The sequence below is a fragment of the Sturnira hondurensis genome, unplaced genomic scaffold (genome assembly GCF_014824575.4).
Source record: "Sturnira hondurensis isolate 20B ecotype Veracruz unplaced genomic scaffold, ASM1482457v3 Scaffold0004136, whole genome shotgun sequence".
Taxonomy (NCBI): domain Eukaryota; kingdom Metazoa; phylum Chordata; class Mammalia; order Chiroptera; family Phyllostomidae; genus Sturnira; species Sturnira hondurensis.
The window spans coordinates 29,904,418-29,911,937 of record NW_028076767.1 but is presented as its reverse complement, the minus strand read 5'-3'; the positions used below and the strand labels follow the sequence as shown (position 1 = coordinate 29,911,937).

General features: G+C 55.5%; 1 protein-coding gene across 1 annotated transcript in view; it reads left to right on the top strand.

Moving 5' to 3' along the window:
• Positions 1-3,347: 3,347 nt before the first annotated feature.
• The window catches only part of SULF2 (sulfatase 2), a 93,998-nt gene continuing 89,825 nt past the window's right edge, over positions 3,348-7,520 (top strand). The window contains exon 1 of the mRNA XM_037044243.1: positions 3,348-3,476. The gene's annotated coding sequence lies outside the window, so the exon portion shown is untranslated. The remainder of the gene's footprint in view (positions 3,477-7,520) is intronic.

Genomic DNA, 7,520 nt, shown 5'->3' with positions numbered 1-7,520 from the left:
ACAGGCTCCTGAGAATTCTGTGGAGGCCCCACCCAGGCCAGCTCAGTCCTGGCTGAGCGACTTCTCAGGCTGGCGGACAGCCGAGCCCCCACAGCCCCCCTCGTCTCCCAGGTAGTCACTGAGCTCCCACATGGGGCCGGAAGGCCCCACCTGCCTGGACAGAACCTAGAAAACTCAGGCCGAGGCTGGGACCCAGAGGACCACAGAGTTTGGGGTGAGTTATGGGAAAGAAACACGGCCAGAGAGTGCTTTGCGGACTCTCCAACCCAAACAGTGTCTGAGCTGAGGAGTGAGGTTCAGACCTGAAACCCAATCCCCAGCCGCGTCCACGGCGAGTGCACACACACACACTCCCACACGCGTACCGGTAAATGTGCACAAAGAGACACACACACAAGATCTGTCAGCTCCCCCTCTAACAAAGAATCAGGGGCAAAACAGAAACAGCACCATGTTTGGTCTTTGAACAGCAGGAGCGGAAAGAATACCCCAAAAGATAACTGGATGACATCATCTCTGCCCTGCGGCCCCACATAGGGGATCGGGAGCAGCACCCCCCCCCCCCCCCCCGCCATAACTAGGCACCTGACAAGGAGAGAAGAATAGAGGAGAAAATTGCAGGCAGAGCCCAGACAGGGAGGGGCGAGCCATGTTCATGAACTTGGGGCCCAGAGAAAGGACGTGTGTTTTTGAACTTTTTTTTTTTTGGTGGTGGAAATCCCCCCTCCTCTGAAATATTGCCCAGAACCCAACATAAAAAGCAAGCAAAAGGCAGACCACATCTGCCTCCTATCCCCCAGGTCCCTGAGCACCCCCATGGGGCTCTGAGGCCCCAGCTGGGACACGTGACACAGGGGACACATGTCCCACAGCCTCACACGCGTTCAAATCCTGCTCGCCAACTTCGGAATCTTGATTGACCCCTTAGTTCTCCTGAAAGACTGGCAGTTAAGAGAATCCTCATGTGTCCACATAAGGAACCTAGTGGACACACTCGGCAGGGGACCGCAGAGCCTGAGGGGGACACACTGCACTATGCAGCTGGCCCCGACTAAGAGACGTGGTAAGAACAAAACACACACTGGATTCCTAAGACTTAGAAACAAAGACTGCCTCGTGAATACATTTTATTTTGATTGCATGTTGACATGATATTCTGGATGTACGGGGTTAAATGAACTGTGTTATTAAAATTAATGTCACCTGCTTCTTTTTACTTTCCCGTGCAGCTACTAGAAAATTTTACATTTCATACATGGCCAGCCTTACCCTCCTGCCAAACAGCTCCACACTAGAACCTTCGCCACGAGTGTGCCCTTCCTTCCGCAGAGATGAGGCAGAAGGGAAGGGGGTCCCCGTTATGTTTTGGTGGGTGATGGTGAAGAAATAATCCTGACACTGTGCCAAGGCTCAGGGAAGGTAGATCAGCAACCTCAGTGGTGCTGAAAGCGAGCACCAGAATCTAATTTGGAAAAGCAAGTTCCAGGGTTTTTTGATTTATTTAGATTGTAAATTGATCCGGGATGGCTAAAGGAGATTACAGCTGGGGGAATGTGGAGACACCCCCGCCCCGCCAGGTCAACACAGTTTGACACCCAATTTGAATTCCAGATAAACAACGGTATTTTTATGTAAGTATATCCCCAGAGACCATTGTCCCTTTTTATTTACTAAACGTGACAACACTAACTAGAATGAGAAAAAGCCTGCACCAGGGAAAGGAGCAATGGGCTGAAAAAGGAGCAATGGCCTTTTAAGGAACCTAATTCTGGAGCCAAGTTTCTTGGGTTCCCATCCTAGGCTGGCCATTTAAATTGTGTGATGTTGAGTCAATGACTTCACCCCTCTGTGACTTGGTCTCCACATCTGTAACATGGGTATAATCCTACAACTTACCATATTAGATTTAAATAAGTTACTGCTGCCTACTAGCACACTTAACTACCACAAGGTCGGTTTCCCCTTAGTTACTCAGCTGTGTTTTCTGCAGCTGCCCATTGGTTCTCGGCAGGGTCTTTGCACGCCCCACCCCCACCCCCGTCAGTAGTCAGTGCTGTCCCCTCTTAGGTCCCTCCTGTGTTCTGGGGACAGTGGAAACCACGGTACACAGCACCACCTTGAGTTGAATTCCTCCCCTTTCGAAGGAAGCCCGGTTCTCCATTCTTTCCTATTTCCGGACCATTTCTGGGCTATTTTCAGTTGAGCTCAAGTTAACGTCTCGGGGAGATTCTCCAGCGCGTGGGAAGGTCCCGGACGCGTGGGCAGTTCGCCCCGCGATCTAGCTGAGGGGCCCTGCTCGAGCTCGTCCACGCTTTCCAAAGGCAAGCGTGTAGTTAGAGGTGAACGCAGGTCTTCCAGCAAAGGCGGTCGGTGTTTTCAGACCCTGGCGATCCCTCTGAAAGCAGATAAAAGAAAACATTTATTAACGTAGCTTTATGAGGAGAGCCCCCAGCGGGGCTGTTTCAAGCCCTGAGGAACACTTGGCTCCCTCCAGCTCAGAGGGAGAAGAAAAAAAAGCAGGAAAGAGGCAAGGATTCTCTTCGTTTACAGCCAAGTGGACCTGATAGATGGCCCTTCTGACTTTATTGCGATAATTGATTTATTAATGATGCTTCCCACCCACACCCCTCGTTTGTGTGTTGCACACACACACACTCGCAAGCAAAGCTCTGGCTCGCGTCCCTCCCTCATTTCCAGCTCCTGGGCGAATCTCACAGCTGTTTCAACTCTCCGCCAAAGGCGAACAGGAGCGAGTGTGTCGGATGAGTGTGAGTGTGCGTCTGTGTCCCGGCGAGGGTGCGCGCTCGGCGCCGGGAGCGCGGCCAGCCGGGTCCCGCGGCTTTGGGAGGCCGAAAGCTGCTGGGACTACAGTTCTCCGCCGCTGCCCTGTCCGGAGCCAGACTTAGGGGCCAGGGCCACACTCAGGGGGCAGCAGGGCCGGACCAGGCGGACCACGCGTCCCACCTGCGAGAGGTAAAAGGCTCGCGCGCGCAGGGGACTTAGGGAGGGCGCCGTGGCAGGGTCTTTCGTCCCCAGCTCCCGGCGCCCGCGGCTCCGAGTCTGGCACTCCCCGCCCCGGCGCGCGCTGGCCTCCCCCTGCGAGCGGAGGCAGGCAGGACGGCGGGCGGGCCGGCCGCGCTGTGCCAAGGGGCTGGCTCAGACAGCGCTGCCCACCGGCCGGGACGATGTAAGACTGGCCCGGGCGGGGCGCGGACCAAGACTTTGGCAAGGGCGGCGCGCTGGGGCTAGGGCTGGGGGCGGTGGCTGGCGGCGGAGCCGCTGGGCGGAGGGACGGGCGGAGGCGGAGGGCGGGAGGAGGAGCAGCAGCCGCACTCGCTGAGGATGCAGCAGCGGCGGCGGCAGAAGCAGCAGCAGCAGCAGCGGCGGCGTGGAGTCCCCTGCGCCCCGCGGCCCGGCTGGGCTGCGGCAGAGGCGGCGCCCCGTGCCGGGTGAGGCCAGGGAGGCCGTGCACACGGGTGAGTGGGGTGCTGGGGCCAGGTGGGCGGAGCAGTGGCTCCCCGAGGCCGGCGCCTGCTCCGGGGTGAGAGCGCCGGGAGCACCGCCCAGGTGAGCTGAGGCCGGTTCCGACCGCCCGGTCGGGCCCCAGCTCGGCGTGCGGAGGTGGGACCCGGCGAGCGGGAAGGAGGCTCCGGCGCCAGTGAGCTCCGCGGGGGGATGACCCGTTTGACCCCACTAGCGGACGGGGTACTTCCCACCTCACCCCTGACCTGAGGACGCGCCACGCGGAGCCCTGGAGGCCCCGGGAAAAGCGCGTCTGAGCCCGCCAGCCGCAGGGGGATGGCCTCCCTGACCCCTTTAAGTTTAGACCCAACAAACCGACCAGAAGCCAGACCACGTGGGGCTTGTCCGGACAGGACACGGGAAAGCGGTGGAGCAGAGCTTGGGAGTGACTGGGAACTCTTAGGCACCGACAAGGCAGACAGGGTTAAAAAGGCAAACTTCCTCACCAGCCAGTTCTCAAAGCCTCACAGAGGTATACCCCCGCCTGACGCTCCTGAAGGCTTTAGAAGTGTGGCTGCGATTTCTAGGAGTGCACTTTAAAAACAAACATTCTTTGTAGTAGTTCATTCATTCATTCTACAAGCATTAGTGGAGCGCCTCCTGGTTCCAGGCACTGAGTTTTGTTCCAGGGAGATGTGAGGAGCATAGCCTGGTTCCTGAGCACCAAAAGCTTTCCGTCTACTTTCGGGGCAGCCTGCAAGAAAAAGGCAGTCTTAGGTGGAAAAAGAGGAAGGAGATACCCACAAATATTAGTTTGGCACAGTGATATCTGTTTGAAATTCCCCACCTGTCTGAAGTCTGAAGGCCATGCCCAGCCCCTGCACACAGTAGGTGCCTGCACACAGTATGACAGTGGAGACCTTCATTTTGAGAATCCTCATCCTCCTTATCCCCCTTCTTGAAAGTTCTTACTCGTTCCCTCCCCCCTCTCCTCTCTGGCCAGTCTTTCCTGCAGCTTGTTTTAATCACTTTTTGAGTTAAAAGTCAATATTTAATTAACCAAGTAATTACATTCAGCTTACGTTTGAATCTGGCATTTGCACATCTGTGCGTGTCAGGACACCCTCTCTCGCGCCCCTCCATCTGTCCCCTGCCTCTCTCCCACAGAGCGGTCCCCCTCCTGAGGGACACAGACAGGAGGCTGCTCTGAAGCAGGTTCCCTGGGGGGGACCGAGAAGCAGGTGGGATGATGGGCTTTTTCTGGAGGACTCCCGGCGCCTCTCCCCGGAGCAGGGAGACTTACTCTGGTCTCGTAGTTAATAATGAAGAGCTTTCTTGCTGCATCTCCGCTCCCCATTACAGAACCACTGGAGGGTTTTAATTAAGTCAGAGCCATTCATTACATATAGGAAGAGGGTGGGGAGGACAGGCTGAAGACGGCTCACCTGGTAAGAGAGGCGCCCCAGCTCTGCTTGTCCCAGGTGGTGGGGAAGAAAAGCTCATCACAGCAGCCTGCCCTGGGGTGTCATCGAGTGCTCAAGTCAGCAGCCCCAAAGATGGTGGTGGTGAGCTAGGCTGCTGGCACGCTGGACACTTGCACACGAAGGACCTTCCTTTCATGGGCCACGTTTGTGTACATAAATGTACAATGTTGGTCTAACTGCGCGGTTGAGGGTCAGTGTGGGTTTGGGTTCTGGACTTGGTGTATATTTATTGGGTTTTTAAATTTGAATTTATGGCTTTCTCTAAAACCCTAATAACATGTTAGGCTTTCAGACTTAAGGATTGAACGATGAGTTGATTATTAAAAACCTGAGCTTGGAGGAAGGCAGTGTGGCTACCTGTGAGACTGTACGTGTGCACACGTGTGTGGCCCCCACTCCACATATCCATTCGGCAGCTGTCCCGGGGACCTAGCTGGTGTGTGGTTGCACACCCTCACGCTTAAGGTGCACCTTGTGACTTGGGACTAGCACTTCCCTCTTTTTCCCCCTCTGTATATGTTCAATTTATTTGTTTGGGCCTGCCTCGAGGGGTCAGCTTCCGGTCTGAGTCAGCCAGACTTGGAATATCACGCAACTCTATCAAGCCTGTTCTTAGCCTTTGTCCCCTTAGAAAGAGACCAAAGCCGTGTCCTGCAGGAGAACGTCAGCATGTCTGATCAGCTTGTAGTGAAAAGAAAGGGCTGAGTCTAGGCTTAAGGTGATAGATGACACGGCGGGTTATGATGTAGTATGCTCTAAGCCCTTACGCATCATAAGTCATTTAATCCACACAAACCCCTGAGGAGTAGGTCCTTTGATTGTTGTGAAAGATGAGAAGACCGAGGCACGGAGAAGACCGTGACTGGCAGACAGCTGCTCGGCGGTAGAGCCGACATGCGAGAGGCCCTGGCCCCAGAGTTCACTCTGACCCACCACACTCTCTACCCTCCATGACCTTAGCCTTTTTTTCCAACTGTGGAAGAAACACATGTGCAACAGAAGAAAACACATTGAAACAATAAAATTTTGAAAGGCAGAGGCCCTTCAGGAATCCCACTTCTCTCCCAAACCTCCACTGTTTGGGGGTGTCTTGGGTGTGTGTTTTGTTGCGGAGGTGGGGGGGGGGTGTGCCCTGAGGAAAATAGGCAAAGGGAGATAGCAAATGGGGCTGCCAGAACAAGAGCATAGGTCTGACATGAAGGTTCATGCCCCCTGAAAACACGTGTACAGTGGCAAGAGGGTAATAATTTTCTGAGAGGTACAGCCCTCTTGTGGTGGGTGATGGAGTCGCATGAGCCTGTCCCTGGAGGGGTGGGGGTGGGGCAGTCCAGGGCGCTTTGGGTCCAGACAGGGCCCTGTGCACCCCAAGGGTGTGGAAGGCGGAGCCTCTCCGGGCTGACCTGAGGCTTCACCTGGCCTGCCTTCTCTGGGGCCCCTGGTGATAGGGCCTAGTAGGAAACTTGCCACACCCCTGATCCGGATTCAAGGCACTATCTAATTGGAAGATCATTAAGATCATTATAATTAATTGGAATCCTGATAAATGGCATGATGGCCTAATTGGGGTGGTTGCTAGGGAACTAGGCCTCACTTGGAGGCAAAAAAACGGAAGAGGCCGTGGGCTGGCCACAGTTGGGCAGCAGGGCTCCGACCCAGCAGCTCCTGGGAGGGGAGCGCGGGCTTCGCGCACATCTGCTAGCGTTTACTGAGCAGCTGCTGTGCGCAGGTCGCCCACGGACACCAGTCAGGGGCATTTTCCTGTCGGGACCACGGAGTAATGGGGACCCTTTCTGCTGTACGCACAGAAAGAGGGAAAATCCCTCTTTGAGGGATAAATCTCCTTATCCCTCAACAGGGCATAAGGAGAAACAAAGGGGACTTGTCGGCTTTCTTAACTAAAAATGCTAAGGTCCAGCTTCGGGTAGGGCTGGAGTCGGGTCTCGGATTCTGCCACGAGAATCTGTCCCTCTCCCTCCGGGGGGCTGGCTTTTCTCTCCAGCTCCGAGAGGTATGCAGGCCTCGGCCCGCGGTCTGGAGAACCAGACTGCCTGGCCGCCTGCCCGGCAGTGGGGTCTGGGGAGTGTCACTGAGGCTTTCTGTGCCCCAGTGTTCTCATCAGCAAACGATGGTGCCCAGAGCACCTGTCTGCCAGTTCGCGTGGTAAAGGATGAAATGAGATCATCAATGTCAAGTGCTTAGCCCTGCGTCTGACACAGGCCAGCCCTCAGTGAACATTGGTTGTTACCATAATTGAGGTGTCCTCTCTGGTGTAAGTAAGTTCAGGGGAAAGAACAAGACTCTTTTACTTGCCCACCCAAGCCCTGAGCACCTCTCTGATTGGACTGTATTGTGTCATGTGCTCACTGTAAACCAATCACTGGCCGAGAAGAAGCCCCCAACAGTGAGCCTGGGCCAGGCTCCCAAAGCTCCATTCTGGAGCTGAGGGCAGACTGACTGGCCCCTGAAGCCCTGTAGGGATCCCAGGGAAAGGGAGTCCAGTTGCTAGGGAGGCAGGTAGCCCGTGCGTACAGTAAGAGGGACACTAACGTGAGAGATGATGGGCAGATGGACCTG